Below are 12,258 nucleotides of genomic sequence, written 5' to 3'. Positions count from 1 at the left end.
ACAGGTTATACATTCAATCTTGGTTCAGGTGCCATCTCTTTGAGCTCAAAAAAACAAGCAACAGTAGCTTTGTCATCTTCAGAAGGTGAATATGTATCTGCAACTTCAGCAGCATGTCAGGCAGTATGGATGCGAAGAATTCTTGAAGAACTTGGTCATGAACAAAAAGAAGTAACTGAGATCTTTTGTGATAATAAAGCAGCAATTTTTATGACTAAAAATCCTGCTTTTCATAGCAGGACCAAGCATATCAGTATTCGTGTTCACTTCATCTGAGAACTTGTAGCTGAAGGGAAAGTTGGTTTATCTTACTGCAATACAGAGGAGCAAGTTGCAGACATCCTGACAAAGTCTCTTCCTAGAGAAAAACATGTTTATCTAAGATCTCAGCTTGGTGTCTGCAGGTTTGAATTAAGGGAGGGTGTTGAGAAGTAATTCAAACTTGACCAAGTCATTTATCAATTTTATTAGTTTCTAGATGGTTGGCTAGTGCCATAATAATCCCCTTGTTAGTTGAGATATCTTAGGAAGTTGTTTTTTTTGTAAGCCTATATACAGGCACGTCATTTTCCTTTTGAAGCAGAAATAAGAAAACAAGTGCAAATAAAACGTCTTTTGCTTTCATTCTTATTCTCAATTCCTATCACTTATCCTATACTGAGTCTACTGGTCTCTTAACTATCCGGGCGCTTGTCCATCTTCCTATATGTAGTATCTTCTACTCAACTGTGTTTTCCCTATCATATAGTGTACAATACACCATATTTGAGATATCACAAAATTCTTTAAAAAAATAGAATAAAAGTCGTGATTCTTGTCATACATGCTTTTGTGGCGATGGATGTTTTTTTTTTCCAATAGTATATTATTATTCACTAAATAGGGGTGTTCTAAATTAAAATTCTGGATGTTAGGCCCTCAATAAAAAAACATGGAATGTTATCGAATTTTTGCTACCAAGAAAGTTGATGCATGTGGCGGTTACATTAGCATGGCGTGACCCTTTTAAAATACCATTTGAACAGAAGCGATGCAGAGGAAGCAATTCAGAGATTAAGCGGCATTGTTATTGGCAAGCAGACATTTCGTCTTTCTTGGGGTCGAAATGTGCTAAACAAACAGGTAAATCTTCCATTTTATTTCATTTTGAGTGATTGGGATATTTCCACCTTGGAGAATCTCATTCCTTTCCCATTTAACTGTAAAGCCTTCACCACTTGAACCCACATGTCAAATTACCATTTAATACACAGATAAGAAAATAAAGTTCACAAGTGTAGTTGTCCTCATTAGTCATTACATCCTCTGAAACTCAATACCTTTTAACGGCTTGAAATTGAAATTTGACTTTTGTTTCTTCGAAACAAAACATTTGGCTGAAACGTGACTAGTCATGTATCTCTATATTTTCTGCTCAGTCACTTCTTTAAGCTTATGTTGAATGGAGAAGTAGAAAAGGTACACTCTCACCATCTTTTTAAATATTTTCTGTTTACACAAGACCCATCTTTTTTAATATTTTCTGTGACAATTCTTCTGATAATTAAAAGAGGGAAATATAGATATAGTTCTTCACCAATGTCAAAATGCCCATGCATCAAAGATTCAAAATATATACTGAAGACTATAACTGCAGAATTTAGCACCTCAAATTGTATCAACAATATGCTGCACTAGAAAGAGAGTTGATGTTTCTTTTTTGCATGTTTCCTATCAAATTCACCCTGTAATATTGCCTTCTCTGTACACCCTTTTCGCTTTGCAGATGGGAGTGGATTCTAATAATGGCACATACTATGGCTAACAAGTTAACAATGGATATGGACACACCAAGACTACATCTTACAGGGCTGCTTCAAAGGGTTACGCTAACCATCAGCAGCCAGCAGTGAACTAATATATTCTGCAATTGTTCTGAGAGTTAGCAGAGTTATCGTCAAATGAACTCAGAAAAACGAAGTCTCCTATAAAGGATTTTGTAGCATTAATGTGATGCCCTCGCATGTACTGAGACTTGCATATATATTGTCGAACGAACTTAAAATCATAGACTGTTTCATGAATTTTGTAGCTGGATTAAATATCACGTGAGACTACCTTTTTACTTTTTTCTTGGCGTTCCTCTACAAGCCAAATTTTGAAACTGTGATGAGATTTTTCCTTGGTGATATACTGATATGGTTTCTAGTCCTATATTTTTTCACTCTTTTACTTTTCATAATGATCTATTTTCTCACATGTGTACTTTATCGCTTGAATATCTGGATATGGATATATGAATCAAATGACTTTTTGGGAACCGATGCTTGTGCTACGATCTAGCTGTATAAGGTATTTTGACGATTGACACTTCATTTAGTGCATAAAATTTATTTATAAAGTAGAGTGTAAATAAAAAAAAATGAAATGTAAATAATAACTCTTTATAATCCTTATATTATATAAGAACATAAGATATATAAAATGTTGAGGAAAAATGAAAATATCAACTCTATGTTATTTTACATCATGAGTCAAATGATACATTAAAATATTGAAATCATTGAGAAAGTTTTTTAGCCCGTGAAACAATAAATATCGATCGATTAGAAATTTACATATACAGCACAAGTAAGGTCAAAAAGTACACTAGAATTTGCTGCAATCATAAAACAATAAATTGCCAATGAAATAAAGTAGAAACACATAAAAATTAGATTTGACAACTAAGTTCTTGAAGTGCCAGTGGGCCGGTTTGTTTCATCCTACCCGTGCAGGCACTGCCTGCACGGGCAATGAACGGCCCGGATCACTCCACATGAGTGATCCGGGCCCACCTCCATGTAAAAAAAAAAAAAAAATTGGCTCGAAAAAATCCGAGCCGTTGGATCGACCCCTGCAGGCAGTGCCCGCAGGGGTAGGGTCGACCGAACCCAGTAGGCCTAAGTTATGCGGTAGAAAAAAGCACGCAGCCCGACTAACAACACGAGGGTGGTATGTAGAACACTAAGCAACTAGCAACGACCAAAAAAAAAATCATAACACGAAGGTGGTATGTAGAAGTGATAGTAGCTACTGTCACGCCCCGAGACCGAGGCGTCGGTGACATCCGACATTGTTTATCAATTTACATGAAAACAATTAAGCCTCGTAGCAAATAGCCAAACACCAGTCTTTTTCATAAATAAATATTGTCTTTACAATGACAACAAAATGAAAATTACATCAGAATTGCGGAAGCGAAATAAATACAAAGTCTTGAGTCTAGATCTTTTGGTGTGATCACCAGCCCCAGAATGTCTCATGTTCCTTCTCGTTCAATTGTTCTTCAATTCTTATCTGGGGAGAGATAGTAAGGGGTGAGTGCTTTGAGAAACACTCAGCAAGTGGGGGCTGATCGATTACCACAATTACATATAAAGATAATTTTAAAACATCTTTTAACAGATTTTCAAAACTTATCATATCAAACATTAACCGAATCAGACTCAAAAGGTGAAACAAAACTTATCAGAATAGAACAGATCGGAACAAAAGGAACACTATTATTCATCTTGTCCTCCATGGTCAAATTGTCCCCCATATATTAGTCCTCTAAGGGGTGAGGCCAAAACACAGTTTTATATCCACTGATGGGGGCCATAACAAAATTTACAATCGTCGTTCCATATCCAACTCGAATCATAACAGTGTATTACAAAATCAGATTCATCAAACAATACTTATCAGAATTATGAGAGGACTCAGCAGATTCAAAGAACGTCGAGACCAGAAGAACATATCGTACATCGATCGAGATTTTTATCATACATAATATAGCATTTTTCGAAAATGATTTGACACACATAGAAGCATGTCATACTTATACAAATTTTAAGTTATAAAGAAATACATAGAAAAAACTTACTAACTTGAAAGATTGTTCCAAAAATCTTGGAATGAAAGTTGGAGTTTGACATTGAAAAACCAGTCATCTTGCAAAAATGTTTGCGCCTAATTGAACCGTTGGATCGGTCTGAATTTTGGATATGTTGCTTCCAAACACGTGTAGGCATATTCTGAATGGTGGAGATCAGATTCGGAAGTGTAAAACAATGAGCAAACTTTCTGAAATTGGGCAGAATTTTTGTACTCGAAAATTACAACTTTTGGAGAGAACTTTTGATGTTGTTTTGGTGTGATTTCACTCATTACTTTGGCACTATTTATAGGCACCAATGTGACTTTAGGTATTCCTCCTCCATGCCAAAGGTTGCATGATTTATGACATGTAATTTATTTTCCTCCATCCCAAAGGTTGCATGGTTTATTGCATGCTATTTATTATCATCCATGCCAAATGTTGCATGATTTATTACATGTAATTTTTTAACCTCCATGACAAAATTCATCTTCAATGCAAAACTAAAATCAACTTGGTACTTTGTCTCTTTGTAATGCAAAATTTTGGGTCTTCACATCCTTCCCTCATTGTTTAAAGTTTCGTCCTCGAAACTTGAATTAGCTTGGTCATTAAAAAGGTAGGGGTGATGTCTGCGCATTCTTTTTTCAAGTTCCCAAGTATCTTCTCTTTCGGTATGATTAGACCATTGTATTTTCACGTACGAGATGGTGCGGTGACGTAGCACTTGTTCTTTGGTGTCCACTATACGGATATGAATTTCAATTCTTCATTTAGGTTGTCGTCGAGTAGCAGTGGTGCAACCTCATGAATATGAATCGAGTCGGGAATATATCTTCTTGGTTGCGAAACATGGAAGACGTTATGGATTCTTGACATGTCAGGCGGCAAGGCTAGTCGATAAGCTAGGGTTCCGATTCTTTCCAGAATTTCGAAGGGTCCGACGTATCTTGGGTTCAATTTTCCCGATTTTTTGAAGCGGACCACTATCTTCATAGGTGAAACCTTGACATAGGTTTTCTCTCCGACTTCAAATTCCAACGACCTTCTCTTCAAGTCATCCCAACTCTTTTGTCGGTCCTGAGCCGCTTTGAGTTTCTCCCTAATGATAGCTACCTTCTCAATCGTGATCTGCACTAGTTCAGGCCCGGTGATGGCTTTCTCCCCGATTTCTTCACGATACAGGGGCGATCTACATTTTCTTCCATAGAGTGCTTCATAAGGGGCCATCTCTATGCTGCTGTGATAGCTGTTATTGTATGCAAACTCTATTAAAGGTAGATGCTCACTCCAATTTCCTTTGAAATCTAGAGCATGCGCCCTCAACATGTCATCTAAGGTTTGAATTGTTCTTTCGGTTTGGATATCTGTTTGCGGGTGATAGGATGTGCTGAGGGTGACTTTGGTTCCCATGGCTTCTTGGAAACTTTTCCAGAATCGGAACACAAACCTTGGATCCCTATCAGGTAGTAGACTTGCTGGAACTCCGTCTAATCTTACTATGTTGTCCATGTACAAAGTGGCTAATATATCTAGGTTTTAGTTCATTCGCCCCGGTAAAAAGTGTGCCAATTTGGTCAGTCGATCGATGATAACCTAGATCCCATCATGGTTTTGTCTTGACTTTGGTAATCCTACCACAAAATCCATGGAAATGTGCTCCAATTTCCATGTTGGGATCTCTGGCGGTTGTAGAAGTCCTCTGGGTCGTTGATGTTCGGCTTTGACCTGTTGACAAATTTGGCATTTAGCGACAAAGTCAGCTACGTCATTCTTCATTCCATTCTACCAGTAATTATGTTTCAAGTCTCGATATATTTTGGTGCTCCCAGGGTGAATTGAGAAATTTTACTTGTGTGCCTCAGACATTACTTCTCATTTTATCTCATCGAGGCCTGGTACACACAAACGTCCTTTCATCCACAGGACGCCTCTCTCATCGGGTTGGAATTCTTGAGCTTTTCCTTCTTGAAGTTTCTCCTCAATATGTGCTATGGAAGGATCGTGATTTTGCTTCAGCTTGATGGTTTCTTGAAGGCATGGTTGAGTTGAAAGAGCCGATAAATTTACTTTTCTTAAGTCTCTTTGGCTCAAGGCATCTGCTACCTTATTGGTTTTACCCAGATAGCGGTTGATTGTTATATCATAATCCTTCAAGAGTTCAATCCACTATCTCCGCCTCATGTTTAATTCCTTTTGAGTGAGTAAGTATTTGATGCTTTGATGATCGGTGAATATCTCGCATTTAGCACCATATAGATAATGTCTCCATATTTTTAGTGCAAATACGATGGCTGCTAACTCAAGATCATGAGTTGGGTAATTTTGCTCATAAGGTTTCAATTGCCTTGATGCGTAGGCCATTACTTGACCTTCCTGCATAAGTACACACCCTAATCCTCCCTTTGATGCATCACTAAATATGGTGAAGTTCTTGCCATCTTCGGGAAGTACTAGCACTGGTGTAGATGCAAGTTTTCTTTTAAAAATATGAAAACTCTTCTCTCATTCTTCGCTCCAAATGAATCTTGAGTTTTTTTTTGTTCTGTGTGAGTTTGGTTGAAAATCCTTCAACGAATTTCCTATAATATCCAGCTAAACCCAAAAAGTTTCGAATCTCACTTACTGATTTTGGTCGAGGCCAGTCCACAATTGCCTCTACTTTCTTGGGGTCTATTGAGACACCTATTTCAGAGATTATGTGTCCCAAGAAGGTGACACTTGTTAGTCAAAATTCATGTTTCTTAAATTTTGCATACAGTTCTTTTACTCTGAGTATCTGTAGGGTGAGACGAAGATTTTTATCATGATCCTCCTTACTTGGTGAGTACACCAGGATGTCGTCTATGAATACGAGCATGAACCTATCGAGTTATGGTTTGAAGACTCTATTCATGAGGTCCATGAATGCTGCTGGAGCATTGGTCAGTCCAAACGACATTACCGTAAACTCGTAATGGCCGTATCTTGTCCTGAAGGTTGTTTTAGGAATATCTTCTGCTTTGACCTTCAGTTGATGGTATTCTGACCACAGATTGAGTTTTGAAAAGACCTTGGCTCTTTCAATTGGTCGAAAAGGTCATCTATCCTAGGGAGAAGGTATTTATTCTTATTTGTAATCTTATTCAACTCTCTATAGTCGATACATAATCTCATACTCCCGTCTTTCTTTTTCACAGATAGTACATGGGCTCCGCGCGGAGATGCACTGGGTCGGATTTGCTTTTTATCCAACAACTCTTGGAGTTAATCCTTTAGTTCATTTAACTATGCGGAGGCCATTCTATATGGAGCTTTTGAGATTGGTGTAGCCCCAGGGATAAAGTTGATCTCAAACTTCACTTCACGGTCAGGAATCGTGCCAAGCAATTCTTCAGGGAAGACGTCCGGAAATTCCTGAATAACTGGAATATCCTCTATCTTCAGAGTAACTTCGTCATTTACTTCGCTGATCATTGCTAGTTAGATTTCTTCGCCATACTCCATGGCATTTTAAGTCTAAGAAGCAGAAAGGAAGGATTTAGTTTCCTTATCCTTGTCATGAAATACGATTTATTCTTGGATTGGAGTTTGGTATTCTTACCCCAACAATCTACCATTGCATGATTCTTTTCCAATCAATCAATTCTCATAGTACACTGAATAAAATCGGCACTGAATATATGTGTATCCATACTTATTTTATTCTATCTTAAAATTATCACGATTATTATCTCAAAACTTAAAACCAACATAGAATCTTAAACATAACTCCTTATCAGCCTATTGACTTAAGTCCCAATAATTATAACCTAGTTAAAATTTCTTTCAACCTTGTACGGAAGAAACTAATTCCTCAAATAATTCTTCTTTTACTAAATTTTTCCTTAATCAAGACTATGAGCCCAGCATGCTTTAACACAAACAAGTTTCGTTGGATGTCTTTCTCCTCAAATTTCCATTTTTTTTGTACTATAAGAAGAGTCAGAACTTATTATGCATGCTACACTTCCTCGATGCCAATCAATATCTTACTTTATTTTCATAAGGAAATGACCTAAAATAATATAAATTTCTTAATATATATTATTTATTACCTTCATAAGATATTACAAAATCCTACATATTTAAATTTAGCACTTAGCATCCCAAATTTAATGTACATACCGTTAATTATTGACACAAAATTTAACTTCTACATCTGAATATCAAAACTTATATAATACTTATCTCATATTTTCATAAATAATTTATTATCCCCGAGTCAAACATTTCATCTTAAGTCAAAAGTTTATCTTCGATAGGTAAATTCCCAAAAATTTAAGTCAACTTATATCAGATAGGTGTATTTCCAAAAATATAAGTCAACTTATATCTGATAGATACATTCCCAAAAATATAATTCAACTTATCTTTGTACATTCCCAAAGAAATGTTACACTTCTTTCTTTTCGTATCATATAACCATAATACCAGTCTAGCCTATCTTATCATCTCTCCATCATCACTGTTCTTTTTCCACTACATCCATAGGTACTTTTTCTTCTTCTTCTTCTTTCACGTTTTCCACGACAAGGTACATATGGTTATTTTGTTCTTGCAGTCTATCCATAGCGCCATTAAGCTTGGCGATATAATGTTCTTGTTTTCTAGCAAGGTCTTCTTGTTGATGACGAGAGCGGTTAGCAAGATCATTCTCAGTTTCAATCCTTACTATCAACTTTCGGTTAGTGGAAACTAGTCGTACCACGTGAGATGGATTACGTAGGGTTAGGGCGAGCCGGCTCTCTGCTCGATCAAGATAATGGGTGAGACATTGTACATCAGTTTGAAGCAGGTTCCTAATCTCCAAGATTTCTTGTTTATCTTGTTTTCCTCTAGCGAGTTGAGTTTTTAGGGTTTCAATTTCTCATACTTAGTTTTCAATGATAAGTTTACGCATGCGAAGGGTGGCTTGAGCACGAGTACAAGGGGTGGAAAATTCCAATACATATCGAATGAAAAAGGGATCAAAATTTCATTATCAGAAAAGCAAGGTATTTGGATCAAACAGAATGAGATTTTCGAAAAGTGGAAAGAATGGGTAATTTCGCACAGATTGAAAGCAGTTGACAAGATTGAGTTTCGAGAATCTATGCGAAAGTATAAGCCATCCAATTATGATGACATCTTAAATTCGAAGATTTAAACAAAAGAAGATGATTGTGATATATTAGAATGATTTGGATGGGAAGGCATGGGCTTTTGCTAAAATTTGACTTCGCCAAAATTTGTCTATCAAACTCCCAGCCGGATTATGAACCTAGCGGCTCTGATACCACTAAAATGTCATGCCCCGAGATCGAGGAGTCGGTGACATCCGGCATTGTTTATCAATTTATATGAAAATAATTAAGCCTCGTAGCAAATAGCCAAACACCAGTCTTTTTCATAAATAAATATTGTCTTTACAATGACAACAAAATGAAATTACATCAGAATTGCGGAAGCAAAATAAATACAAAGTCTTGAGTCTAGATCTTTTGGTGTGATCACCAGCCCCAGAATGTCTCATGTTCCTTCTCGTTCAATTGTTCTTCATTCTTATCTGGGGAGAGATGTAAGGGGTGAGTGCTTTGAGAAACATTCAGCAAGTGGGGGCCGATCGATTACCACAATTACATATAAAGATAATTTTAAAACATCTTTTAACAGACTTTCAAAACTTATCATATCAAACATTAACCGAAAGAGACTCAAAAGGTGAAACAAAACTTATCAAAACAGAACAGATCGGAACAAAAGGAACACTATTATTCATCTTGTCCTCCATGGTCAAATTGTCCCCCATATGTTAGTCCTCTAAGGGGTGAGGCCAAAACACAGTTTTATACCCACTGATGGGGGCCATAATACAGTTTTATACCCACTGATGGGGTCTATAACAGAATTTACAATCGTCGTTCCATATCCAACTCGAATCATAACAGTGTATTACAAAATAAGATTCATCAAACAGTACTTATCAAATTATGAGAGGACTCAGCAGATTCAAAGAACGTCGAGACCAGAAGAACATATCGTACATCGATCGAGATTTATATCATACATAATATAGCATTTTTCGAAAATGATTTGACACACATACAAGCATGTCATACTTATACAAATTTTAAGTTATAAAGAAATACATAGAAAAAACTCACTTACTTGAAAGATTGTTCCAAAAATCTTGGAATGAAAGTTGGAGTTTGACACTGAAAAATCAGTCATCTTGCAAAAATGTTTGCACCTAATTGAACCGTTGGATCGGTCTGAATTTTGGATATGTTGCTCCAAACACGTGTAGGCATATTCTGAATGGTGGAGATCTGATTTGGACGTGTAAAACAATGAGCAAACTTTCTGAAATTGGGCAGAATTTTTGTACTCGAAAATTACAATTTTTGGAGAGAACTTTTGATGATGTTTTGGTGTGATTTCACTCATTTATAAGCACCAATGTGACTTTAGGCATTTCTCTTCCATGCCAAAGGTTGCATGATTTATGACATGTAATTTATTCTCCTCTATCCCAAAGGTTGAATGGTTTATTGAATGCTATTTATTATCATCCATGCCAAAAGTTGCATGATTTATTACATGTAATTTTTTATCCTCCATGACAAAATTCATCTTTAATGCAAAACTAAAATCAACTTGGTATTTTGTCTCTTTGTAATGCAAAATTTTGGGTCTTCACAGCTACTACTAAACACTAAGCAACTAGCAAAGACCAAAAACCATTCATGACGGTAGAGACTGAGCTCAGTTTAGCAATGGTTAATAATTGATTACCGTTAGTGAAACAGATTCGGTGGGATTCAACACCAATTGTAAAGCCAAGTTTTCAGCTCCGAGACTTATGAAACATATAGTTTCCTTGTTAACTGAGTATTCCCCGATTTTAGTTGAATCTCGTAAGTGACTAAAAGAATCTGTTAAAATATCGAGGTTTCTTGGTCAACAAGAAATGAACTTTTTTCACTATTTGGTTATGTAACAGTTGATCCTAAAGCAGGGTGAGCACTATTTTATTGGTTTATTGAGTCTGAGGATCCTTCAAATGAGCGACCGGTGCTGCGGTTTAATGGGGGAAAGTGATTTGAAATAAGAGGGTTTTCTGGTTTTTAAGCGATTATTTTCAACGTGTTTTGGGTTATTAGGCTGTTCTTCTATTGGGGCCGTAGCATTGATTGGACTTGGGCCGTTTCAAATGAATCCTAGTGGAGAAACATTATGTCACAACAACAATGCTTGAAACGATCTACTTCCATATATTCTATTTGATTGGACTTGGGCCGTAGCATTGATTGGACTTGGTTTTTTGTTTCTTGAATCGATCTACTTCCATGTATTATATTTCTTGAAATTTATTGTAGCTGCAAATATGCTGTTCTTGGATTCTACAGCTGGTGTTGGATTTTCTTACTTTGAATAGGACAACAAATTATGCTAATATTAACGGAAGATATTTTGATGATTCTTACCTTTTTGGTTAACAGGTTGACGAGCTTTCCAAAGTACAAAACTCAAGATTTCTAAATAACTGGAGAGAGTTATGTCAGTCATTGCGTATGTTGATATAATCCTCAGAAACAACAAAATCACAAATCAAACTGTCAGCATCTTAAATGGAATCGCTGCGCGCATTAATTTACCTGTTATCTTAAAAAACAAGACCGGTAACATGGAAATGATTGTGGTATTTTCAGATAGGGAACGTGTTGATAGATTACATAGATATATACTATTGCTGAAATGATAACCCTTAAACGAAATGGTGATATGGATAAAAAACGAGTTGTTCAGCTTTTATGAACATTTGTGGACTAGTGCCCTTGTGCCAGATGAAACCCATGAGGGTTGCTAGAAAGTTTCGGTCGAAATCTAGAATCTGCTTGTTCTTGCTACTGGTTTCTACTGCTCGAAAATAGGCGCACTCTTAACTCGAATTTTCAAGTGATACTCAAGATTTGTGTAACACCAATTCAGAGATTTGATGGTGTTATTTATAAGCAAATTTCTGACTGTTAGCCTCCCAAATAAATGGTCATAATATGCCTTTAACAACCTTTATTCCGTGTTAACAGCTTCAGTTACAAGTCATAAGCAGAATCAGTAACTGTCTGCTGCTGGATTCTATCTGCTGGAATTTTGTCTGCTGGAAAACTACCAGCTTCTAGAATATTAGTTGCTATTGGAATTGTTAGCTTCTGAAATATGCTAGCTACTGCTGGAAATTCAGGTTCTCACATCCCTCCCTCCTTATAAGAAGTTTCGTCCCCGAAACTTGGCTATACCTGATCCTCAAAGAGGTAAGGGTATCGTTTTCGTATCTTTTCTTCCAATTCCCAAGTAGCTTCTCTTTCGGTGTGATT

General features: G+C 36.5%; 1 protein-coding gene across 2 annotated transcripts in view; it reads left to right on the top strand.

Annotated features, from left to right (window-relative positions):
- Window positions 1-2,110, top strand: part of LOC142541682 (polyadenylate-binding protein RBP47-like) — a 28,964-nt gene extending 26,854 nt beyond the window's left edge. For both annotated transcript variants that reach the window (XM_075648163.1, XM_075648158.1), the window contains 2 exons: window positions 1,026-1,107; window positions 1,773-2,110. The gene's annotated coding sequence lies outside the window, so the exon portion shown is untranslated. The remainder of the gene's footprint in view (window positions 1-1,025; window positions 1,108-1,772) is intronic.
- The last annotated feature ends 10,148 nt before the right edge of the window (window positions 2,111-12,258 follow it).

The sequence above is a fragment of the Primulina tabacum genome, chromosome 1 (genome assembly GCF_025594145.1).
Source record: "Primulina tabacum isolate GXHZ01 chromosome 1, ASM2559414v2, whole genome shotgun sequence".
Taxonomy (NCBI): Eukaryota; Viridiplantae; Streptophyta; class Magnoliopsida; order Lamiales; family Gesneriaceae; genus Primulina; species Primulina tabacum.
Note: the sequence above shows the minus strand (reverse complement) of the source record. Positions and strands in the feature narration are given on the sequence as shown.